Raw genomic sequence first — 26,912 nt, forward strand, 5'->3', positions numbered from 1 at the left:
AGATTAACCCCCAGAGGTTCTTGTTTATCAGAATAACATTTGCTTCATTTGCCATTGATTTCCAAAGAACACTTTGCCCAGGAGATCTGTTGTCCTAATACAGGTTTTCAAAGAAAGATTTGTATTTCCCGTTCCAAATGCTGCTCTCATTCAGACTAGAATAACAGAGCAGGGTTTGGCTCTGAATACATGGAACTTAAGGAAGAGACGATCTTTTCTTGTGAACAGAAGGTTCAGCAAACAACACTGGATTGTTCCTGGAGTGGTATGCAAAAGTCCTCTGTTCAGGAGGATATTCCCCACCGGTTTCTTCCCCACCATCCTGGGGTATCCTCTGGGTAGGATAGATCCTGTGCCTAATTATTAGAAAGCTCCCCATGTGAGGCACTGCTCCAACCAGGCATCAAACATGGCATTTTGTTGCAAGGAACCAGCAGAGCATTATTCCCTGTCTGCCGATCACATCACACAGTGTACCTGCTTGAGGCAGATAGCACATTTCTGTCATTTTAGGATGGGAAGAATCTGCTGCCTAGTTTACAGCACTTACTGCTCTGAAAAAAATGGCACCTTGATGGCTGTCAAGGAGCACATGCCTTTCACTAGGAATGTGCAAGTTCTATATGTAATTCCAGCACTTACCTTAGATTATGTCATCTGGATAAGTAAACTGGTCAAAATTTAAAGCAGCTGAACCCCTGTGGACAAAGTGGCTCTGTTTCCCTATTAACTGACATGTGCAGCTTTTCATCACTCACTGCCTTCATCATCTTTACTTTGCTCCCATGGTACCTTAGCATTTTATCACAAACTGCACCGCTCCTGGATGCACTCGTGGACCAAAGAAGCAGAGATGTGGACATCACATCCCCACAGCTTCTCTGCACATTGGAGCCAGCCACTGATGGCTTCTGTGCTCACGCACCAAGGCACAAGGTTATCCAGTGCCACTGAAAGCACCACACCCAGCCAATGTCCCGAGCTGAGGGTGAGCAGATCTGCTCTCTCTGAACAGCAAAAAGGAAGCAGTAGACTGAAAAATAGTCGGGAAATGATTTTGCCATTCTGCCTCTAACAAACTGTAATCCCGAGCTGATTTGTTTTTAAGAAGTTCTGGCTGTGTTCCAAAGGGCTGCAAGTCCCAGAGATGAGCTATCCATTTCCTCTAGTCTTTTTAACATGGCTGCAGCTGAACTTTTAAGCCAGATCATCCCAATTTACCCGGCATGAGATTATTGCTAGTGTGCAAAACGAGGTAGAGAATTAAAAATAGCCCTACCGGTAGCTGTGAAGTCACTTGATCTAAGGCTTAGTTAGAGGTTTATGTGTCATTTGCAAGTACTTGAGTTCCAGAATAGGCTGCTCCATAAGTCTGTGCTGCAGGGAGCTGTGTATCACAGATTTGACTTCTCTCACAAGTCAGTTTACGATGTAGAAAAATAGGGAAAATAAAAAGGGAAGGAAAAAAAAAGGCAGATTTTAGAATGAAGTTATGAAGTAGCTAGGTGATTGAACTGCACACGAGGAAAGCAAGCAATATTTGTAGACACTCAGATCAGATGAGCTCAGAGCAGTTCTTCTGTGCATGTGTTCAGTGCTCTCTTACAGTGCAGCACAGCAAACGTGTGATCCATGAAGGCAGAAGTGATTGAAGACAATGCTGTATAAATTATAGAAGTGAAATTAAAAATACCTAATGTTCTAATGTTCTACAGTTTTTTTTTTGTTTGTTTGTTTTTTGTAAAATGCCTCAATTTTTATCAGTTTTAGCTAGGGAATTAGTTGAGTAAGGGGGGATTTTAATTAGGTATCCAAAAAGGAAGGAAGCAAAGTTCCAAGGTAAGATAATACATCTCTAGAGGTCCCTTCCAACCCCTACAGTTCTGTGATTCTGTGATAATACATATTCTTTCTTCCAAAATATATCATTTTAAATTAAAAAAGTATATATTTCTTTCTCAAATTATTCCTTACATTTTCCAGGCTAGATGTAATTCTTCCTTTTATCTCTGGGCAAATGCCATACACATCTAAGTGCAGCTCATAATTCTTCAGTACCTACAAATGAGGAACAGCTTTGCCCTGGAGTGCAGGCCAGACAGACTGCAGTCACACGACAGCAGAAGCTGCTCACTCCTCTTGTTCATTGTCTCTTTTTCACATGGATGTGTTTTCATTCCCACATAAAGAATTGAGACTTCTGAGGCAAACAGTGCAAAAGGAAACGTACTTCACGTATCCCTTGTGCTGCTGAAAAGAGGCTCTGTAATTCTGTGCACTTTAGAATACATTAGCAATTTATCACAAGGCATGTGCAACTTAGTTCTTTTGAACAGCTGACTCTTTCATTCTTCTTGCTAGCTAACATCTTGTTTGGGTTGCTGAGATGCCTGAGGTTTTAAAGCAGAACTTCCTATTAATCCCAAATAGTACAAATGCATCAGCCACCATTAAATACCCAGCAGGTTTTCTGCCACTACACCTGAAGCATTCATCATGGTTTCACTGTTGTAATACCAAAAAGAGACACAAATCATAAGGAGCTGTTTTGGTTATGGTACCTGACAGACAAATGTCCCAAAGAAGAGTTCAATATTACATGAACAATTAGCATAGGTGATTCTACTTTTCATTCTTCAGTATTTAAATGCTCCTCTCAGCCCCAGTCCCCCCTTTCCCGAACATCTTCCCAGGATCAAAAATGCAGAGCAGGAGTCCTGCTATGTCATGACACAGGAGCTTGGGGGAGCATTTCAGGCAGCTCAGCTGAAAATGCCTCCGTTGTCCAGCAGCCTGCGGAGCAGCCAATCTCCTTGCCCCCTGCCAACGGCCGTTCTACAAAATGTGTGCTTTTCATAGATGTAGCTCTGCAAATTTCACCTGATACGTAAACATCTGGAAAAATGAGGCCATTTATAAATACATCCCCTCCTTCCTCTTCTCCCTCCCTGCCTTGCTCCAGAGATATGCCTTTTGGCTGGTTGAACCCCACCTGTTATAGGCTGAATCCTCATGGCTCCAGACCAAACAATGAAATATTAAGGGCATAGGGGTGGTGGGCAGTGAAAGGCAAAAAGAAAAAAATTGAAATTAAAAAAAAAGTAAAAAAAAAAAAAGGGAAGCAGTTGTAAACCTATTGGTAAACCTGTTGGTTTACAGCTCATCCAACATGGACCAGAACAACCAAATACGTTTGTGTTTCTCAGTTATTGAGTCCCTTTATGTATTCATGGGCATTTTACACAGGTGCTCAACTTCCATTATATTTAAGCCAACCCACAGATTTCAAAACTTGACATCAAAGGACCTCTCTGGAGCTTCACAATTTGAGCAAGCTGTCTCAGGATGATTTTCAGTTTGGCTGGGGCACTGCTCATTTGCAGCGAAGCAAGATTTTGTAGGTAAACACTGCGCTGGCTTTGCCTCCCCCACGTGTAGTCACACCAAGTGGGGACTTGGAATTCTGTCAGGACTCTTGCACACTGAACACATTGCAGACTTGGGTGCTATATCACGTCAAAGCCAGCTGGCTACAGGAATGACTGGGGGCTCATCTGGTGGAGGAGTGCTGAGGAAGAAGAGGGCATTTGTGTGCCAGCCTCGTGCTCTGCTCTTCCACTTTTCTGCTTGGATTCTGCTTGTCAGAGTTGGATGCAGGGTTGCCATTCATAACTGTAATCTGCTGCCAATCCTGTAAAAGCTTCCTTTTAACAGAGATAAGATAATGCAGTCCAACAGTTCTTTAACGAAATAGGATTAATTAGCAGGAAGCTGGCTGCTTAATTCACCACTGACCTGTAAAACCTAGTAAGAATGAGGTCACCGGACATAATGGAGCTATTTAGGAGTACAGGGCATACTCTAATAACAGAAAACATCTCCTAAAGCTCACTCTGATAGAATAAAATTTGGAGGTAAGGAAATATTGCTTATTAAGGACAGATCTAATCTTCAAATACTGCACTCTGTATGCTCAAAAAGTTTATTCATTCCAAAACAAACAATTGCAACATCTAAGCACTCATTTGGTGGACACCAGACTTTGACATTCAAACCCATCAAGTTTTTGTATCCTTTCCCCCTAAGTTTGTTATATAAAGCTCATTTTTTTTTATATGGCCTTAATATCTCACAAGAGCTTCACATTATGAGAATCTTATTTCATGTTTCAGCGCACAAGAATCAGTACTTCTCAGTGCATATGTTGAGCGATAATCTTGATTAAATGAGGTTTGTTTAAGGATCAGAAAAAATAAATAGTGTACATGTATTTCCATAGTTCCCCAATTCCCCTCCAGCTTCTACCTACTTTTCCACTTGTTTTTTCTGACAGCAGCTGTTTGCAAATTACAGTTTCTATTACTAATAGACGTGCAATCTATAGCATTTTTGCCAAAGCAATGTTCCTGTTTTCACCCAAGAATCTCTTATTTCTTCCCACTAAATTATGTCTTGTCTGTTCCCCACAATGTTGAAAGTCAGGATTATCAAGCAAGGTTTCTGTTGATTATAGTGTACATCATCTTCCAAAGTGGTAGGTTCAGAGACATTTACAGATCAGAAATACCACCTGAAGCCATTCTCAGCAGATAAATGCATCTATTTCTGAGTGCTGTGGTTTTGTAAAAACCAGGCACAACATCCAAGCTACGGAACAGTTAAAAAAAAAAAAGTATTGATTTTGATGTACCAGATCTATTAGTGCTTCTAATTGCAAAGCAGGGGGATGAACAGTTACCCCTTAGCTACCCATATGGGAACAAAAAGACTTTCCTCTTTAATTTTTTTTCTTTTATTATTCCCTCCATCTTCAAAGCCTTCATGTAGTAACTGGCTAGTGTCCCACCTCTGCTTGCCAAGGAAGCTTGAACATATTCCTTAAGATGGCCAAAAAGGTCGTTATAGTTTGAAAGAAAACATTTCTTCTACCCAGGAGCTCAGCACACCATGTCCCCATTTCTCCAGCCTGCTGCCAATAAGGGGAAGTGAGATCTCTTTTCAAGCTCAGTAACGAATAGTTTTGTGTGTCTACTACAAAAGATCAGGAAGCCAGACCCACTTTTTTATTTAATACGTGGAGCCAGATTCTCAGCTGGTATATGTTGAAATTGCTCTACTGATGCAAAGAAAAATATACTGATTAACATCAGCCAAATTTCTGCTCTACATATTATGTTTGCAAAGTAAATGGCATAAATCATGGAAATTGGACTTACTTTTTCCATTTTGAGACATTCTTCCTCAGCATTCCCTGAGAAAACATTGTTGCCTTGTTAAGGTGCTAAGGATTCAGTTAACAACAACAACAAAAAAGTTGGATCACAATGCATCCATAAAACTTCAAAACTTTTCTAATAGTATTTATTACCTCTACAGCCTCAGTGCCAAAGGGATGAGTAGCTCCTTATTTCTTCTCCTGTCTAGTATTGCTTTGATATGTCAAAACTGTACATATATATGGAGGGAGGAATGCATGTGTGCACACAATGCGCTCTGCATTGTGGTACACACCTCTCTTTCTCTCTGGCTTCCAGAGCTCAGGCTACTGGAATTCCCATCAGCTGAGTATATCCAAGTGGCCAGATGATTCATCAGCAGCAAAGGAAAATATCTAAACTTTGTCTTTTAGGGAAAGTTATTAGGAGAAAGCTTTGCACATATGGAAGAAAAAAAAGAAAAGGAAAATGTTTGCTAAGTCTTATTGGACCTTATTGAACCATCATTTTCCAGCATATCAGTTTAGAAAGTACATATCTGCAACTCACATGTTCAGAAATTCACTTTCATGCAATGTTTAGGGATGTGGATGCAACTTTGCAAAAATTAGTGTTACTGGGTGGTAAATTATTAATGCTTTTATTCTTTTTTTTTTTTTTCAAGTACACATACAATCACTGAAACATTTGCAGTAAGTAAACAAGTACTCCCACGCTGTGAGAGAAGATAGGGATATGTTCAAGGTGAGAGCACAGCTAGTTTACTTTGAAACTCAGATTAAAAGAAGTGTTTTCACTGTTTAATAGATATCTGAGCTGGCAAAATGGAAGGGAAGGGAAGGGAAGGGAAGGGAAGGGAAGGGAAGGGAAGGGAAGGGAAGGGAAGGGAAGGGAAGGGAAGGGAAGGGAAGGGAAGGGAAGGGAAGGGAAGGGAAGGGAAGGGAAGGGAAGGGAAGGGAAGGGAAGGGAAGGGAAGGGAAGGGAAGGGAAGGGAAGGGAAGGGAAGGGAAGGGAAGGGAAGGGAAGGGAAGGGAAGGGAAGGGAAGGGAAGGGAAGGGAAGGGAAGGGAAGGGAAGGGAAGGGAAGGGAAGGGAAGGGAAGGGAAGGGAAGGGAAGAGAAGAGAAGAGAAGAGAAGAGAAGAGAAGAGAAGAGAAGAGAAGAGAAGAGAAGAGAAGAGAAGAGAAGAGAAGAGAAGAGAAGAGAAGAGAAGAGAAGAGAAGAGAAGAGAAGAGAAGAGAAGAGAAGAGAAGAAGTTTTGCTTGCTATGAACACAGCAAATCTTATATTTCTTGTTTGCTAAGTAAGGTACATCCCAGGATCTGGAAGATCTGATCATGAAATAAAAAAAATTAGCAGCCTACCCCCACATTTCCATGAATATTTTCTGGAGGAATGGAATCCAGGTTATTGCAGGGAAAAATCAAGCTTGTTATTCTTTTGGAAAACACTTGAAAATTGAACTTCTCCCTCACTACAGCTTGGCACGAAAATCTGTTTCCATCTCTCCCCTGCCATCCACCTTCCCCCCCACTTCACCCTCTGATGCCTCAGAAAAAAAAAAATCAATGTTTCAAAATATAGCTAATATTCAGGATCTTGAGTACTTCCATTCTGAATTTTTGAGAAAGACTCTGAATAGTCTTTCCAATGATTCCTGGCTGCTTCATTCAAGGAAAGAGGAAAGAGAAGACAGAGAGATTATCCTACACCATGGTTACAGCCATTCCGTGAGCAGAGAATCCCCAGAATCCCCTTCCAACACATGGTTTGCTGAGATAGATCCACTCCCAGGACTTTCAGTTCCTACACAAATACATCTGTCATCCTAGTATGAATCAATAAACTTGACCACAACAAGAGGTCTCACTCTAGAATAGCCCTCCCCAGAATACCCCAATTGTTCAGGCTACAGCTGGATAAACTGCCTCAGAGAGAATGCAGGACATGCAAGAAGAGAAACCAACCCTGAGTGAGAACCAGGAACTCAGGAGTGGCTGGAAACTGCTGATGTGCCTAATGCATGCAATGCCTTCTATTCACAATCATCACTTGCCTAGCTTCCCCTGACATCAGTAGGAGGACTCAAACAGCTTAATAGTTTTGTACATACCAGCAGGTTCAGCTACAGTGATGGCCAGGCTGGGCCTTGCATTTTGATCACCCAAGTCAGGATTATACCACAAGCCACAACAGGGCTGGTAAACCACATCACCTAATGGAAGATGTGGTAGCCTCACCCTTGGACACTTTCATTTGTGCTCAATCATCTGCACAAGCTCTCGAAAGCATTAGTCCATGACCACACTCAGCATGGAACCCAGCTTCTATGGTAGTTTAAGCCGCATGTTTGAAGGTCACTGATCCAGATCTTTCCCTTCTAATTCCATTTGTTTTTCATTCCTCAGTCCAGGAGATACTACATCAGTGGACTCCATCAGCACCATGAATTTATTTTGTGTATTTGTTCTTCCCCATCTTTGCCTCATTCATCTCTTGTCCTCCTGCTGCTTCCTTATCTCCTGAGCTCAGCAGCCTGGAGCTCACACTTATTTCAGAAGTGGTGCTACAGCCATCAGCTGAAAGCATTTTTTTCTGTCCTGAGCCTTGAACATCTGTCAACAAACATTGCGGGGGAGTGCTTGTTACCGTAACAGGTTGTGTGGAAAAACACAGTACTGCTGTTCTCTCCTCCCTACAATCTCCCCCTGTTTTGATAAACCCGAACTGTCCTTCATCTAAGGCCTATAAAACAAGAATCTTTATAAGATCAAAACGAGAGGGAACATTTTAGGGAGTAGACCACATAACTGATGGGATAGTATGCAAAATAAAACAACCCTATGTTGGCTATTTTGAAGGGCAGAAATTATTGCAACAGGCTGCTGCTATCAAATCCACTAAGACATAACCTCATTTATTAGTCACCATATTGCCACTGATGAGAAAATGAATGGAAATAGTAAAGAAAATCAACTTTCTGAACAGAAGATCTTGGCATAGCTATGTGATGATCCCTTGGGTGTGTTCTGCCAGACTGTGGGGTCGGTTCTTGCCTAATACCTTGTACGTGAGAAACTGCAGTGAAGAAAAATTGCCTTAAAACATCTGCTAACATGCAACAGTCTTGCTTTATTCTTTCATTTTCTGGTCCTCTTTAATTAGAGATACGAGAGGCAACATAAAAAGACTGTACAAGTTATTGTATCCAGAAAAAAAAAAAGTAAACTATAAAAAAAACAACCACCAACCATCAGATCTCATGGGTAGGGGCAGCTCTGGATTTTAACTGTTAAGTATTTGACTAAGAATAGTTTATTTAACCTCTAGGACCTTTCAGGAAGGTGTTTTGCTGCAGTGAAGGAAAAGTAAACACTGTTACTTTATTGAAACCATTTATTCCAGTGAGTGTCTTTCCTTAGGGTGTAAGTGACCCATACCCTCCAAGCATCGCTTCTTCCGTGTGCACCCAGAGTTTGTGCATTAAGTTTTTAGACTGGGAGAAATTACCACAAAATCCAGGGCCACCACAGCAGGTCCTCGGAGTACTCTGTGCTTGCTCTTCTCCACTTACAGGCATGATCCAAAGCACACTTAAATTGGTGTGTGACTTTCCACCCACTCCACTGAGCTTTAGACCAGGACACCCACACCTCTGCCTGTGACTCCCCGTTGAACTCAGCTGTAATCATATCCAGAAGTGGAAATTGATACAGGCAGTTGGAGCTTGGATGATGTTTGCTTAAAGCACTCATTTTGCCACATTGACATTCAGCTTGCTCCATATGCTCAGTTAAATGTAGACCTTGCCACTGGTGTGGTTTTTACTGATAAATGTGTCAGGAACAGTGTTAGTCTCAGCAGCTGGCTTTCTGAGCTACACAACATCAGCACGATCAGAGGAGCTCAACAGAGATAAAGATTGCTGCTCCTCAGGGGTGCAACAAGACTGGAGGTTATGGGGAAGCAACAATGGAGAAATATGGAAGGAAGGATAAAGGAGGAAGCAAAAATATTATTTCCCCATTTTTTATTGCTTTCTGGACATTCTTTTCATAACTGGAATTCTGTTGTAGCAGTGAGGTCCACCCACTCACACTGTTGTGTGTCCCAGTGGCAGAGAAATGCAAGCATGAGTAGATGACGTATTTGTTTTGTGTTATGTGGGCCATAAATATGAAGACATATTATTGTGTTCTGGGACCAAAGCTGTTCATTTTCTGTTGCTGCTGTGTGAGGAAGAAAATGAAAACAATGGGGAAAATCCAGAGGAAACACGTGATGGTATCATCCATGTGTTCTGCACAGGCACTGTTTCCTCTCTTTCCTGAACCAGAACACAAGATTGTAATTTCAAGTGCCAAATCAGACCCACAGCCCTGCTGAAGGTGATGTGTCAAGGCTGTGCTGGAGCTGCCTTGCCTGTGCCCAACATGGGCACCCATTACAGTTGCTCAGCCCTATTCAAAGGCTGGAGCCCCTTAGCAGCCATCTTCTGGTGCATGATGGTTCTCACGTTGCTGAGCACCACAGAGCTGGCAACTCTTGTGCTGTTCCTAGCGGTGTGAGCAGAACCCTCCTTTATGCCTACCTTCTCAGCATTGCCTCCTCAGGCAGAGCAGAAAATATGGCCTCAATTTATTTATTGACTGATTTATTTATTTTCCCCACAAAGCCTGAAATGACAGAAGGAATTTTAGAAAAAGTTAAATTGGAATGGCTCTGAAGGTTTGACTGCTTCTTCTCATCCTCAGAAAGATGAGACATGAATTTTTATTTTTTAAGCCAGTGTTAGTTTAATTCAGCAAAAGTTATTTGGCTGAGTGAAAAATGCAAAATCAGACAGTTTTCTGCATGAGAAAAAAGCGAATCATTGCTGCCTTGATAGCTCATTTCGTTTATTAAAACTGCTGGGCCAAGATTTATTTTTAATGAACTCTGATCAGTCACAGCCAGTGATTTCACAATTCATGTTAGTACTGTAGGCATTTGTTGCACTGCAAACAGCTCATTTGCTTATTTTCTAGAAGAATTTTTTTTCATCTGCATTGAAATTGGTCACACAGGCTTTTATGGGATTTTTTGAGCTGAGTATTTTTGTTCCCATGGCTAGAGGCCATATGTCAGAACCCTTTATTGTCACTAAAGACAAAAAAACCCTCTTGCCTTTATTCTGCTAAGGCCTTTCTTTTTTTTCCTTTCTTTTTTTTTTTTTTTTTTTTTGAATGTTTACAATGCCTTGACATCCTGTCTCAGCAAACCATACTTCATCCTTCTGCTTTTTCTAATATGCATATGTGTGTAAGCAAAACAACATACTTTACAGATGGGGAAAGATAACACATGAATCAAACTGCATGCCAAAACAGAGACAATCATAATGAAGATTGTAGAACCACGTGTCTGCATTATATCTTATTTATTTATTTGTTTATTTAAAAGGAGCTGTGAAGTAGAAATCAAAGTGGTCTGTCTTGAAACAAACAAACAAAAAAGACCCACTAAAATCCCTTCAAAGATTTTCACTGGAATTGGAGCTCTTGGGCTGGCTCTTAGAATGGCTAACTGTTGTTTTGAAGAGTGCCAGCACTAAAATGAATCTTATTGCTGTTTTTTTCTCTTTTTTTTTTTTTTGAGTGGTTCGTTGTTTTTTTGTTTTGTTTAGTTTTGTTTTTGATTGTTTGTTTTTTAGTTGTTGTTTTCCTTCTTAAGCCCTTTATAGTTTGGAAAAGCAGTAGATGGCTCATCAGGAAATGCACATCGGGGCAATTACTGCATGCTTCAGGTTGTCGAAGCAAAGCTATAATGAGATGTAAATAGGTGGACTGTGGTGTATTTTGCTTAATGGCATGAGTATTCCCTTCCAAAAAATAATAATAAAAAAATCAGAGATGTATTTGGCTTGGAGAGAGATGTACAGTAGTCAGATCTTTGCCAGACTAACAGATTCTTCATCCATCTCAGACTATGGAGTCTGGCAGAGGATTTTGTCAGATTTCTTGGTCACAAATGTAGGCCGAACAGTTGCACACTGGGGCTCGAGGCTGAAACAAGGCCTGTGTCTGACCAGCAGCACTACCACTTGAGTGTCGCAGCTAAGTCCTTCACTTTCAGCCTGTGTTCCCTGGGATCCAGGAGTACAAAACCAATCTAGAGAGTGTTTGCTTTTGTTGTCTGAAACAGTTTTAAAGCAGCTGCTTGGCAATGACTGAAGAAAGAATGGAGAGATGGCTCCAATCCAGGGGAGAGTCAAGCTGTGCAGTGCTGGCACCAGTGGCCCATCTGGGATCTACCTCCAGTGACAGCCCCCATCCCAACAGGGGTGGCCAACTGCAGGGCTCAGTTGGCCTCACCTCGTCCATCAGACACAGAGAGCTTCTCAAAGGGACACTACTGCTTAAAGATACTAACTGTAATACAAAACCTGCACAATTCACTGTTTCAAGAGGATGTTCCAGCCAAACCTCCCCTTCTTCTTTTGCCTTGCCTCCTTCTATAATGATTCAGCCTCATCTTACCTGAGAAACTGTAACAATCTGATCATGTAATACCAACAACTGCTGTATCTTCTTAATCATTCTCCTTCCACGCTGAGGAAGCGTTAATCTGCTTGCAGGCAGTAAATACCAAGATCAAGGTGGTATCTAACCGTGGAAAAGAAGGGACACGTGGGTTGTCCATCTGTTTGACTGCTTGGATGCTGGGTCTGTGCCACAGAATTTTAGCCAAGACGTGAATTTGGAGGATGCTGGAGGTTTAATCTCCTCTAGCCACCCAAGTTCAATCAAGAACATGTTTGCTTCCCTGTAGACTTCAGCAATAATAATGTTAAGTGGTTCTATGAGATAATGAGTAACCATTAGTAATTTGAGTAAACTCTCAGGGAATGTAACTGCAGTCCTGGCCTTTCTGTGAGGAGCCTGGCTTCAGTGAAGCCTCAAGCAGAGATTTGTCCCCTCTGCATCTGAGAAGATCTAGAGTGACATTCAGAGTGGAGAAAAGTGATGCCACTGAGCTGTTCTTGAGATACAGTTATCTTGTAGGTGGCGTTTGACACATGGCAGTCAACTATAAATGTCCTGAAACATGGGCTGTCCAGACCTTGCCCAGGTACCTGGCAGTTTTAGCCTGAGATGCAGGCTTTGTACTAGTTTTCATTTATATGATGCTACTTTGGTTCCTACTACATGATTTTAGAAAGGAAATAAAATGTTAAAAAAACAAAAATAAATACTTAAAATCCCATGAAACACAGATATTTTCACTGCAGAAACATTAAATAACTAGATCCATCCATCTAAACCATTAATATTTGCTTCTACACGCTAGTACCTAGCACTTCAGGGATCTGGGAAAACAAACAAACAAACAAACAAACAACAGTTAACAGAAAAATGTATGGCATTGCTTGTACCATAGAAAATAATGACACTGTTCTCAGACAACAAATCAGGCACTCCTCTGTTTTCTTTCTTACACTGGTGGATAAGGAGATCCTTTTGTATGGGAATACCTGGATACAGCTCTGATTAGGGTTACTTCTCTCTTTGATAAAACATAATTATCTATCAGATATGGAAGTCTTTTGCCTTTCTTTTCCAAGTTGTTTCCTTCTGACTCTTGAGGAAAAAAATCCATTTTTATCTTAATTTCTGGAGTATTTCAGAGACAAAGGTTTGTTTTTTTAAATATTAAAATAAACACTATAAATTTCAGCCTGAGAATTTTCTGTGGATGCCAAATCTGCAGCTGTAGCCACTGTGACCAGATGTTCAGGGGCAAAAAGATGACAACTACTTCTCCTTAGCAGGGTTCCAAGACTGTCACTACATCAGCACTCCAACACAGCCAAGGGATATATGGCTAGAGTAAAAGCCACTGCTTTTTTAGGCACTTCTTTGCTCCAAGAATAGTCTGTTTAGTCTAACAGCGTAGAACAGTTGAGAAGGAGCAATAAAAGTTGCGTTGTTTGAGATGCACATGCAGAACGTCATTGACGAGTTAGGGGATAGCTCTCCTAAATCTCCTCTCACATGAGTAAGCTTCTTGTCACTTAGATAATCCCATTAACCTCCAGTAAGATACAAATTCCAAAGCAGCCAGAGAGCCAGTGAATTCCAGACTGTTTGTACTCATGCTTATTTTTGGGAAACAGAAGGAAATTATATGGTTTGTCAGGGGAAGACAAGACATCTAGTAGACAATAGCCTCTGCACTGGAAATTTGGACTTTGTCGTTGTTTCTCCCAAAGCTAATCGTGACTGTGTTTGACCTGAACTAAGCCCTGCTTGGCTAATAGTATGTCTGACTCAATGAGAGAGAGGTCAGAAACGAGGAAGCACCCTGTGCTATGAGAACCTCATTAGTTTTGTGTTCCAAGGTTCATAGTTCTTCACTGACCAAGCTAAATCTTTAGGATACAGACCAAGGCTAAGTTGAAAACCCTTGTTCTCTCTCAAATGCTCAGCTTTAGTCAAGAACAGAAGAGCTCATAAACATTTCAACAAAACTCAGCAGAATTTTAAATATGTAACGAAACATTTGGATGGTTTGGAAAGGATTTATATATTTTGTGTTAAACATGCAGATCTGTTTAAAATAGTGCAATAAATTCAGCACTGAAGTTGTTGAGCAACTTAATAAATCTCACTTCCTCCTCTATCAAATGTACTGTTTACACAGGACAATTAGCCCAAGACTCGGCAAACAAAACAAAACAGAAGTCCAAAACTCTTTTCTCCTTCCCCCAGTTTTCAAAACTTTGCCCTGTGAATCTCATTAAAATCCATAAGAACTGACACAACTGTTTTAGTGCTCCCCATTGCTTTTTTGTCTTCACTTTTGCCATCTGACTTGTTGCTCTGTTATTTGCCTCTTAATATCACAAGTGACATTAATTAAGGCTGTAGGCTCTCCTTGCTAAATTTAACGAAAAAGAACATGCAAACATCAAGCTCTTGCCTGATGGGGCACATTTTCTCATTCAGAGCCAAGCTTTAGGCCAATCCATTGTGAAAATCCTAGCATAAGAAGAGCAGTTTTGCAATGGAAATCTGAACACTTGGTTTTTTCTATTTAGGATTAAGATTATCTATTTCCATACTCTTTCTCAGTTTTATTCTTAACTTTCATTTTTACAATGATCAGACAATTTGTGTAGGACTATAAGGCTACATACATAATTTATTTTTGGCAATAGTTGGGTACCAGGAGCCCTGAGCTTCAGTGCTGGAGACAGGTTTTCTGCTCCTTGCCACAAACAGAAGAGGTTTTGGTATGGAGGCAACATGCCTTCTGTCCAAGACTTAGATGCTTCTTATATAAGTAAAGCAGCAGAGAAAAAATTTAATATATTACGGGGCTCTGATTTCATCTTGAAATGGCTTTTTTGATACCCTTGAGGCAGCACCTCTCCAGCATTTTCTCCTTGACATAGTCTTGCAGTTTGTGACTGGGATCAGAGGGGCTGCATATCTCACATCACTTTATTTCCAGAAACGCACTGACACCGTAGAAAACAGAACTATGACATAATTCAGTCTTAATAAAAGTTCACACATTTCAGTAAATGTACAAATATTTTGAGTCTAATTGACATAATTTCTTTTGGAACTGATAGACAATTTCAGTATGCAGAACCTCAGAGCCCCTTATCAAGTGATTTTGCTGCCATGAATTAACTCCCCTTTTTTTCTCTCCATTGTAAATATTAGACAACATAATTCTAAAATACCCAATGGATAATTCTGCCTGACAAATGATTTTAAAATAGCCAGAAAAAATCTATGCAATGTAGCCCGGTTGAGCAAGATTGTAGTTTAGCTGTGAGGCTTCTGCATTGGTATTTAAGTATTTTGGGCAGGAGCAGTACAATAGGTGGCCGAAGAGAGCTGGTTTCAGCAGAGCATGTATTGCTATAGCTGTATGTGTGGTATGTTAGCTAGACAGCAGACCCAAGAGGCCTTTCTGAATATTTGTCTGACACTGACAGATAACGAATGCTGGGAATGTAAGAGACTGGCTCATCTCTGAAATAACACAACAGCCTTAAGCTGAAAAGCATTTCACCATTCCCAAATGAATTTCTACACTTCATCACGCTATCTCCTAAGCTTGGTAGCTCTCTGTCAGACCAAACAGTAATAGCAAGCATGCTGCAGGAACAGGCTCGGGAAAATACAGCCTGTATTTGTACATACCCAGCTCCCTTCGGTGTGCACACACCCAGTGACACTGGGTGCAAACCTCGGGAATCGAAAGTGAGACCCAGCAGCCTCCTCCCCCCAGCGCAGGGCAGCCCTGAGCAGTTTCACTTCCCACTACCATAGGCCAGTAGAGCCACCAGGAGAAGCTGCTCAGCCCGACCTTGCCCTGCCCTGCACAGAGACATCTACAGAGGACCTGTTCAGTGTGGCTGCTGGCGTGTGCTGGCGTGTGCCAGCCACGCAGCTGGCCATAAAATGCTGTTCTCTACTTAGGCTCCCTTTCAGACACAGAGAACTGTTGTTACCCTGTCCACACACTGAACACAGACACTGACGTCCGAGCACGGAAATACAGTGTTACTTAACTTTCAAAAATCCAGTGCAGGGCCTTCTCTGTAAGTCCTAATTCCTATATTGAAACAACTCATCCTTTCTTTGTTCCTTTTCTCATCCCACCTAAGATAGTTCTGTGTAAATATTTGTTTTACTGGTTTACAGTGCACAACGTCAGGTACCTGGAAGGACTACTACGTTAAATAAAACCAACAAAAATATTTTTGAAGAACAAATAAGGGCCTTCTCTATCTGCTAGGCTTTAGCAATCTAATTAGTGCAATTCACTGCATCTGCAATCAGACACTTCAAAGCAATTTGTGAATAAGTAGATTCCTCTCTCTTTACAATATAATGAACAAGAAATTGAATTTAATGGAAATTACTCTGTAAAAAGAACAGATTATGCCTCATGAAGTTTACTCAACAGTGTTGTCACCACCAAGTCATACTAGTCTAACTTTGTGATTGGGCGTATGCTCCGTCTCTAGCTGGAGACAGTGACAAACGCAAGGATGAAGAGCATTGGGGTGCTTCATCTTTTATTTACTTATATTTCAATATAAGTAAATAAGATTTAGATTAGAAGGAAAGATTTAGATTGGAAGGAAGATTTAGATTAGACCTGAGGAAACATTTCTTTTCTGAAAGAGTGGTCAGGCACTGGAATGGCCTGCCTAGGGAGGTGGTTGAGGCACCATCCCTAGTGCTGTTCAAGAAGCGTTTAGATGAGGTGCTAAAGGATTTAATTTAGTAGTTGGGTAGGGATAGTGATAGGAGGATGGTTGGACTAGATGATCTTATAGGTCCTTTCCAACCTTATGAATTTATGAACTTATGAACTTAATATAGACATAAGCATATAGAGCCTGGACAGTCAATCTCTTGAAAATCCTGCAGCAGTCAAAGAATACTCAGAAAAGTCCCAATTATATTGTATTGTCTTTGTAGGTGTGCAAAGCCCAATAGAAACAAAGGAATCTGAAAGTCTGGCAGCTTTGGGAGAAGTTACATGCTCCTGGTTGTATGCTAGTCTGTTCAGGAGCTAAAAAGCTGCAGCTTCAAATCAGTGGAAAGATAACTGGGAGGCAGGAGATCTGCAGAAATTCAGCAGAATTGTCATGGGAATTCTGCAGGAAATTAAGGCCAGTAGTCATAATTTCAGTATTATAGGTTAAGAAACCAGGAATAAATGCATTTTTTCTTCTTTCTGACGGTAAAATATGTAATCTGTAAAATGACTGTCCTGTCTTCTGAGACCTGTAATTCCACCGTAACTAATGAACGCTAACTAATAAACATCCATCCAATAGGAAGAGAAAAGCCAAGTCAACTCCAGCTCCTGAAGGTCCCAGCTTAATCCCATTTCCCATATCAAAGCACAGAAGGACCTCTGGCTATTAGGAAATCTGCCCTAGAAATGACTAATGGAGATCTGGATGTAAAATTCCTTGTAGGGGACCTTAAATTCTGTAGGGCAACCTGTCCTTTCTGAAAGTAAAATTCTGCCTTCCCAAGCTGAATTTCTAACACCATTAGTTGGTTCTAAATTGTAATGTAAACATGTGAAACAGCCGCACACACAGATAACTGCGTACACATGCATGTATTTGCTGACCCATTCTTAGAGAGAATTTGTAACACGCTCATATAGATACAAGTCATTTGGCCATATGGGATAGTTTCATGAAGGAAACAGGAATTTGAATTGTGTGGACTACACAAATGGTGTCTGCAAATTCTGAGCAGCTACAGTATTGGCTAAAATAATTCTTTGAGGATCAGAAGGACTAGCTGTTGAGATTTGTAATAAACAGATTCCAAAATAATGGAACCGCTCAGACCACACTACTCCAACACACATTCATGCTGTGACTGCAAAATGTACACTGGGCACAAGATTTGGAAAATACATCCAGAGGTAGTGACAGTTGATGTCTCAATGCTGATTTCTTCTCTGCTAGGAAGCTCGTAACGTGGGTAGGGGATATTCATTCTATCAGGTTTGTTACAAGGTTTCTTAGGCTCATATGGCAACCTTGGAAGACAACGTGTCAGTGAATCTGTGCTGGGTACATATTAATCCACAACTACTTCAGGTAAACCTCAGTATCCACAGGACTTCAGGCTGGGCAGTGAGCAGGAGATGGCTACATCCGGTTGGGAAGAACAGCAGTTGGCTCATGCTACATATGCAGCAAGGAGGGATTGTCTTGGAGGTGACCACGGGTCTCATCTGGCCTTTGTGTCTGATCACATACGTGAGCTGTTTTGAAAAAATACTAAATCCTGGGAATCAAAGTGCCTTGTTAGCTTTAGCCTCTCTGCAACTTGTAGAGTGTTGTTGTTTTTGGCACAGGCCTGTGCTACAGTATCGCACGGGTGAAAAAATCTATCCAAGTCCAAGTGGGATTACAGGAGAAAATTTCCACTGCAAAGAGCACATACAAAAAAGTACAGATTGCAACTGCTTACATGCAAACCTCTTGAGCTCTGCGAGGCATCCATTTTGAAGAAAGTACCAATTGTGCTCGCAAGCTGGCTGAAAGTAATGTAGTTTCTTTTCAGTACTTCATAGTAATTATGAAGAAGTTTCTTGGCTTTGGATTTGCTTTTAAAAGCCAGTTGGTCTCTACTCTTTGCTACCGTCCACTCAGATTATCCTTTATTGCATAAGGGCGCATAACAATTTAAAATAAAATAAAAAAAAAAGATAAGTAGTCTGTTAACATGGAGAAAAGAAGCAACAAAAACCTTGCAGGTATTAAGCATCTCTTTCATCAGTCCACCCTCTTGACTTGGCCCATGACCAATGAAATAATAAAATACATCAATCTTTTTCAAAAAACCAATGTAATTCTTGCAAAGTCTAGATGGCTTCTGGGATTTGAGACTATTTATTACAATTTCTGAAATGTTAAAACAATGTTTATGTAAATGAAAATATTTATCTTAGGTTACTGCTGTCAAGTACCGAGTGAGAACCATTTTGCATTTATTGAGGACCACGAGCAACTACAGCAACAGAAACAACTAGCAGCCAGCAGTTGGGACAGGCATAAAACACTACATAAATCTGAAAAAACAATAGTCCAGATTCTGTTGTAAGGGACCACCTGATGCTCCTAGTTACACAGAGTTAATTCCCATTTGAAACACAGAATTTTGCCCTTGGATTATAATTTTCAACTGCAAAAATTAAAGTCTTCTAGTTTCCCTGATAAGTAGCAATACTATTTCATGTCATCTGTAATAATTCTATCCTTTAAAGCAGAGGTAAGGAACTTCTTATAGCATTTCAGTATATCAGAATTATTCAACACCACAAAAAATAATACATATCAGCTTACCGTCCATAGGATACTATGATATTATAGACCTGCAGGTCGTATGAGATAAAGATGCTACTGTGCTCAGACCAAGGGTTGAAGTTCCATTAGCCTTATAAAAGGATTTACCTAGATGGGAAAAATAAAGACAGTTAAGTTAGTATTTTAAATAAGCTAGCAAATGGCTCTGAAAAGCGGTGTTGTTCAGAATTAAAGCAGTCCTTATTTAATTTCTTCCACTTCCAAGTGATCTATTAAGTGATGACAAATCAGAACTTGTTTCCATTTTGCGAAGTTTGAAGAGGAGTGCTTGAGTTCAAGTTACAGGTAGACAGGGTTTTAACACTGGTGTCTACTTCTAGCACATGCTCTTTCGTTGAAACAGCTGAAAGCTATGAAGAGGAATTATGTATGCTCATTTGTTTATCAGATTGAGCTAAAAAAAATGCCATACATCTTCTTGGAAAATGTAGTCAGAAAATACAATTTTGTATAAGAATTTTTAGAGAGTTCTTGCATTTCCATTTCTACTTATGGTCAGGTTCTTCAACATCATAAACCATTTTCTCCCCCGACAAGAAGGGAAGTATATATACAGTAAGAATTGCATCATGGATGATATAGCATGATGAGAAAAATGTCTAGAAGAAAATGAAAGTGTAAAGCTATTTAACATTTAGTGCCAGGAGATGGCCACTCGATTAAATCACAGCTATGTTCAACTCTTCTAATAAACCCCACTTTTCTGAGAAAATGTCAAATTTTGAAATAAGGCATTTAAACATAAAAGTTCTTCAGTTGAGAAATGCATTTTCCAGTTATTAAACAATTCTGACCGAACACAGTCCTTACAGCAAGGGTGGCCAGGCACAGCGGCCAGCTGCCCAGAGAGGGTGTGGAGTCTCCATCCCTGGGGGTTTTCAGAACTGGACTCAGTACTGCCCTGAGCCATCTTCTGCCTCGGGCAGAAGGCTGGACTAGCCCACCTTACATTTTTTGTATGAGTCTGAGATTTTGAGCTGATTTCCACAATGAAAAAGAGTTTATGCTAGCCAATATGGCATGCTTTTAGGATTTAAAACATGACAAGCTCTTTTATTCAGTTCTCAGTAAGAACTAGCATAATTTTCAGCTTTCAAAGGATCTTAAAGGATACCTGTACTCAATTCTAATCTTGTCATTAGCCATGTCTAATCTATTACTTTCTGACTAGCAACAGGCTGAAGGATGGGGACCTGTCTTTAGTGGGCCAAGCTTTTGTAACTTTCACAGTCTCGCAGAAGCCCATTAAGTGGGAGCTAGCATCAACGCCTTCAGAAGGATATTCAGCCACTTCAGCATCTCTCTGAGGAATAGATGGAAGGACAGGCACCACTTGGTCCCTATCCTGCTCCCTCATAAAGATCTAGGTGTAGCCTGAGAAAAGAGATCCACTACCCAGTCTCCTTCAGCCATAGTAGCATCATCACATCGATGACCTCAAAATCTCTGTCTAGAGTTTGGAACACCACAAGGAGTGTGCAGGGTGATCCTGAGGTCTGCAACAATATTCTTGGATCAGGATTCCAGTTCTCTCTTTCCATCCTCTCAGGAAGACATATCTTGATCCACAACTTGAGGCAAAGCTGACTGGCTTCTGATCAACATACTCAGTATGTATTTCATGCACTTCTCATGTGCAAGCTACACAGCAAGCAGGGCAAGCTTCAAAGATACAACAGAGTGACTACACACCTCAACAGGCCCATCAGGAGGATTTTTGAGTGCCATCTTGCTGCTGAATGGCTGAAATATGTGGTCATACTTCAGCCACTCTTCACATTTTTCTTGACACTGTTCTGTTTTTTATCTCCTGTGCTTATTTCACTTTTGTATCTCCCACCTTTCATGTTCCACTTGTACAAACAAACAAGACATAATATTAACACTAAGTCATTTAACAAAATTGTGGCCCCGTCAAAAAGGGCCATTTTCAAAGAGTGCTGTCAGAAAAATAAACATGGAAGAAAACAAAGGGGAAGCACTACCTTTTTTCTCTAAGCTGCTGAACTTGTCTTTGATCTCACTGGAGATCATTTTTATCCCTAAGAAGCAATTCAAACTCAAATACAAAATGAAGGGAATTACATAGTGAGGTTTAACTAGAAACTGTGTATTTCACAAGAAAAAAACCCATACAGTTCAAAGTAGGAAAAGTCTAACATTCTTCTCACACCACGGCATTGAAGAGAGAATAATTCATAAGGGAAGCTGTGCAAATGAATGAGCTGGCCATCTCCAGCCCATAACTGCTATTTGTTCTGTCCTTCTCCAACATGAGATCAAATGATTTGGTAACTGCCAAGAAAATTCTGGCTTGTGCATCACCATAAAAGCAGGAAATTTCAGTAATGAAAACATAATCCTGCAATAAAAAATAATTACAAAAAAAAAAAAAAGAAGAAGAAATAAAAAAAATGCAGCAGTAAGGAAGGAATGAGAAATATAAGGAATTGCAACACCTTCCTAGCACCTGTTAAACACAGGAGCAAAACCATGTAGTATATGATTTTTTCCCCTTAAGGGACCAATATATTTTAGCTTTTTTTATTGACAGTTACTGTAATAATAGTCTTTTATTTTATTTTATTTTTTCATATACTCATAACATTCTGGAAAAACAATCCACTTTGGGGACTAAAATTCTTTAAAACTGGTTCCAGCCCAGAGACATTTCTGGAAATTTGAACAAGATGCTGTCAAGTATTTCTGAATTAGATGTAGATGTCTGTCAAAACATACATTGAAGTTTTTCTTATTTCCTTTTTTTTTTCTCATTCACAGCCTAAAACTCATTTTTAAAAATAGTTCTCTGCTATGCCTGTAGACCTTTGAGGGGCAAACAAATCAGCTCTTCATAAGTGATTTGGAAACAGTTTTTTATGTATAGCAGATAAGTATTTTAGAAATATTCAGTGTTAAGAATGGTCATGACCACCACGTGAAGTTAGTAATTTTAGAAGTTTTCAATGTCAAAAAATCCATTTTCCACAGGTTCATCAGTTCTGAGAGGCCACAGTGAAATATTTTTCTTTATGTATAAAACAAAGGAAGGTAAAATAAGCAGAAAAACCAGCACGTCACACCTCATTTTTAAAGTAAAAAATGTAAGACTATCACTAAGTCACTTTTCAAAAACAATGTCATGTTCAAATATTGAGGCTTTCAGGCTGCGTCAGTACTGAAAAAATATTTTGCTGGTAACCTAGTCACAAAATAACATACGATTCATTGAAAGCAGGCTCTTGTCGATGTTATTGAAATTAAAGTTTTTTTGAGGAGCTTGTTAGACGTGGAGATTCTTTCCTTCTTCCTGCTGAACTGGAAATGTCAGTGGCTGTGAGCAGAGGATGCAAATGGACACAGAGACAGCCTTTTGTCAATAATTGTGTCTATAAGGTCATAGCAGGGGGCAGAGGTGGCCTGGAGAGCCCTCAGAGGTGTCCCATGGGGGCCCCAAACACCACTACTCACAGCAAAACATGTCCCTGCTCTTAGTATGAATGCCTTGTGATTTTCAGTGACCACAAGTAGTCAAGTCCTTAACTTTAAATTTTGTATCTAAGCCGGGACAGGTTCACCAAGATCAAAATGAAATACCAGAGAGAGAGAGAGAGAGGGCTGTAGACATCTGGGAAAACTAGTCCTCACAGAAGAAAAGAGCTCAAATTCCCTACGGACAGTCTGGCTTTCTCTTTTGGATGCCATTCACTTAAATTGGTCGCCTGGTGTAGTCATATCTGCTATAATTGCAGTAGATTGCAATTGCAGAAACATCTCCTGCATATAAACCCTTTTATTATGGCGTATAAACACAACATTTCCAGTAATTTAGGGGCAGCTAAAATCTCCCAGTCCTTGGAAGCTGCCTCCCCTGTAGTAGTTCATGCAACATCACTGGAGCAATACAAGACAGTGAAGTACAGTAGTTACTGTGTTAGAAGTTGATGTCACTAGATATAAGCTCCTACTTGCGTTTAATAAACCCATCTCGTTAAAATCCAAAAGAGAAATATACAGGAATGTGCCCAAAGTTCAATTAAAAAACACCCATAGTGTTTGTTTTTGTTTCTCTTGTTGAACTGCAGCATCAATCTGACAAACAGTTTCTGTCTAGCCAGTGACTTGCAATATATAAAATTTTTCTTAGCATCCTTTGAAGCAATAACTTGTTTTTAAGAAAGACTAGGTTCTTTTCCATGATATTCTTTCATAACAACTTTAAAGACACTGTGATTTATGGGAAAAGAGGCCCATGGTGAGCAGCCTGAAGCCACCAAATCTCAATGATCTCACTGTCACTTACTTTTGCAATAACAAGTGTTTTTCAGGAAGAGCCATCTACCAGAATCATCTTTCATTATAAAGAGGCAAATTGCCAACTTTCAAGGTTTTGGAAGGACCCATGAGAGACAGAAGTGAGTGTAGAAACCTTGAGGCAATTAAAAAGGGGAAAATTATGTTGATTCTCATGAAATCTTAAAGTTTAATGATTTCTTAGGATATGCTTCATGAGTTTTGATCTCACACAGCTGGCAGGACTGTACTCTTTTCCTAACTACAATGCAGCATCTATTTCTCTTTATTTAATTGCAATATTTTATGCTTCAATAAAGATTCAGCCCTTGAAGGAACACGATTACAAGAAGGATTTTTGATTCCCTCTTCCCTGTCCTCAACATTGCATACAAAATCTTGAAAGTATAAAGCCTAAAAATCAGAATGTGAAGATAAAACAGAGATAGCATAACATGTTTATTTAAAGAATCTCTCAATACTCATACCATATAGTCTTGTGGAGAGCCAGCTCGTGGTTTTTGGACCCATGAGGTGAGCACTGTTGCTAGTTAGCACTTAAAGAAGGAATTGAGTTGTTTTTCCTCTCACAGTGCCTTGAAAATGAAAGCACTGCTTGCCAAAAGTGCCACATATTGCTTATATTTTTATATCCCTTTATTATATGCACTACTATACTGCCAGGAAGCCTGCAGTAATCACAAAACTGTTCCACCAGTTACTGCATACAACACAAGAGAGCTTCTTCCTTAACGATCCTTTGGTGTACCTGATAGCCTGGGTCAAACAGTTCAATTAACAGCATCATTCTCCAATCATCTTTGATAGTGTGGGGACACTAATTACATTTCATCCAAGCACAGTCCTGGATGCTCATCTAGGGGCATGATTTTAGCCAGAAAGAAATGGACACCTCACCCTGGAAGAAGCCCTAGGGGTTGACAGAGCACTTGCTCCTGACAGAGCTGCCAGTACATGAGTAAGGCAGAGGGCTCAGCTGATTCCTGAGGCAGGACAGAACAGCATTTACAGACACTATGTACTCCTTGGACACACTTAACCATCCTCCAAGGGTTGTGTAAACACACAAACAGGGTAATCCAGAATATAAACAAGATGTGATGACGTCTGCCTTAGCCTTTCTATAGCCAATGAGACACCCCCATTAATTTTGATAGGCCAATTCATGACAGTACAAAGGTAGCATACGTTTGGGTCCCAAGTAGAAAAGCCATGCCTTTTCTCCTCCCATCCCCCTTCATAATAACTAAATAGAACTTTGGCAGTATAGATAACAATAAATAAATAATAATAATGATTTAAAGAGTGCACCCATAAAATAAAGCTAGAAACAATGGTGTAATACACTGTTTCCAGTCCCGTCCCAGTCAGGTTTAGCAACTGCCAGCCACTCACAGGTTTTTCGAAGTAGCTCCAGACCATGCATGGATGAAATGCTGAAACCTGGAGAGCTGATAACACAGGAGCTGGTGGTAGGGGCTGTCATCTGCCCAGACACGAGGTTATTTATTTATAGAAAAGCCTTTGAACCAGACCATTACAGTTCAGTGTAGTAATAACAAGTTACAGCGAATTCAAAGAGTGGTAGGGTGTAGCACAGCCATGCATTATATACCCTGTTGTAAATGGCCTCTGAGGAAAAAGGCCTATAATTTAGAAAGATTTTTTCATAGGCAAACCTGGGTCATTGTAAGAGATAGTTTTTCTCAGTTATTTTTATGGAAAAGAGAAACTGGCCTGAAAATGTCAGGCAGTGTGTGTTTTCATTCAACCTTAGTTAGCTACGAAACCTCCTGGAGCTCAATCTCCCTACACCAAATATTTGTTTTAAGATTAATTGTTCACACAGGAACTAAACAGCAAACTGCTGAATGTGAAGCTTCTTTCAGAGAAGATTTCTGTTCCTTCTCAGGATTGTTTTCTCATGTGTTGTTGGCTCTTTCAAATGTCCTGTCACCTCTGGGGAAGCAGAATTCAAGCAGAATCAAGGAAACAGCTTTTCTGGTTTTTTTTTTGTTTTGTTTTGTTTTTTTTAATTTTATCCACATACATGCCATTTTTAGGATTAATATCACAGAAGAGCCCCAGAACTCTGTTCAGAGGTCCCTGTTGCAGCAGATGTCATGGTCCAGGGCACAGCACCCATCCCAGGTAGGTGCTCTGGTCAGGTTGAGAGCTACAGATAAACCAATCACTCCCCTCCTAAACATAACAATAACAAAACGAGTAGGGAAGCAGAAGCTCAAACAGTGAAATCCTGAACACCTGGGAGACAGTGGTTCAGCCCAACTTTCTCAAGGCTAAGCATTTTCTCATGGTCTCTTCACCTAATAAAAGTGACATAACATGTCCTCTCAACTCAGCTAGAAAACAAGGAAAGTCTGCCTTCTTCTAGCCCCCAGATCAGACTGCTCCTTTAAAGACAACCAACCACAGCATCTAAGCCCTTGGGTCCATGCTTTCAGACCAGGATGTTTTGTTCTGTGCTGGCAAGCTGCATCTCAGACTCCTGTCCAAGTCAAATGTAGACATTCTCAATCTCATCTTAGTCCCAGTGCCTTCAGCTTACATTTTTCTTCAGCAGTTCATTTTCACTCCCACTGTTCTCTACACAGAAGCTAATCATCACAGCTATTTTCCCTCCTTTAATCTGAGACTGTAAGTACAGATGTCTCTACGTGTACAGTCATCAAGTGGTACAGATGACTGTTCACAAGCTCTGTTATGGGTGGGAGACAGTGTATGGCTTCTAGCGGCAGCAGAGAAAATATTCTTTCACTAATATAAGAGTTAAAATGTGAGAGAAACAAGCAACCAAAGCCAAACCCAAATATCAGAAACCAAAATGTGCAAAAGTAAGATTTCACAAGATAATGATGTGCTTCTAGGTTATCATTACTAAATAGGAAATTAAATATGAACATATGTAGTACAAAATTGTTTCCCTGTCACTGAATTAATTCTTTTCAAAAGAATTTAAGATCTCATCTCCATCTGCCTACTATTTATTGAAATTCTATCCAGAAATAAGGCCAAATATTATCCGAGTGATCACTCTCAGTTCTCTTATCCAAATTTCCTGTTGATACAGAATACTCAAAACAATGAATTGGAACTTGTGTTTGAGAAAAGCAGGATTTCTTTCTGCTGTTCATGAATTATGTTGATTGAATACATTAATAAAATGGAAGTATTGACAAAACCACCACTTCTATTTACACTTTTCTTTTTTACAAGAATTCTTTGTAGCCCTTATTCTCCAGCTTTCAACAGTCTCTTGATTCCCAAAACTAAAATTCAAAATCAAAGGTTAGCATAAAATTGAGATTTTACCACCCAAACCTCCAAACTAATGACAAGAAAAATCGTGCCTTTAAAATGGTGCAGAATAAGATGCTGGCATCTTTTGAAGAAGACAAGCATTACTCATAGAGTGCTGATTACTTTAAACTTACCATTTTCCCCTTTTTTTTAA

At 40.1% G+C, this 26,912-nt stretch overlaps 1 long non-coding RNA gene across 2 annotated transcripts in view; it reads right to left on the bottom strand.

The window, feature by feature from the left end:
• The window catches only part of LOC136045316 (uncharacterized), a 31,510-nt gene that overhangs the window by 2,650 nt on the left and 1,948 nt on the right, over positions 1-26,912 (bottom strand). For both annotated transcript variants that reach the window (XR_010621892.1, XR_010621891.1), the window contains exons 2-3: positions 19,103-19,210; positions 5,217-5,281 (exon numbers count right to left, since the gene is read on the bottom strand). This is a non-coding gene — a long non-coding RNA (uncharacterized LOC136045316). The remainder of the gene's footprint in view (positions 1-5,216; positions 5,282-19,102; positions 19,211-26,912) is intronic.

This window comes from Cyrtonyx montezumae, unplaced genomic scaffold, assembly GCF_038088225.1.
Source record: "Cyrtonyx montezumae isolate F1298 unplaced genomic scaffold, pur_monq_1.0 scaffold_13, whole genome shotgun sequence".
In the NCBI taxonomy this organism is placed as follows: domain Eukaryota; kingdom Metazoa; phylum Chordata; class Aves; order Galliformes; family Odontophoridae; genus Cyrtonyx; species Cyrtonyx montezumae.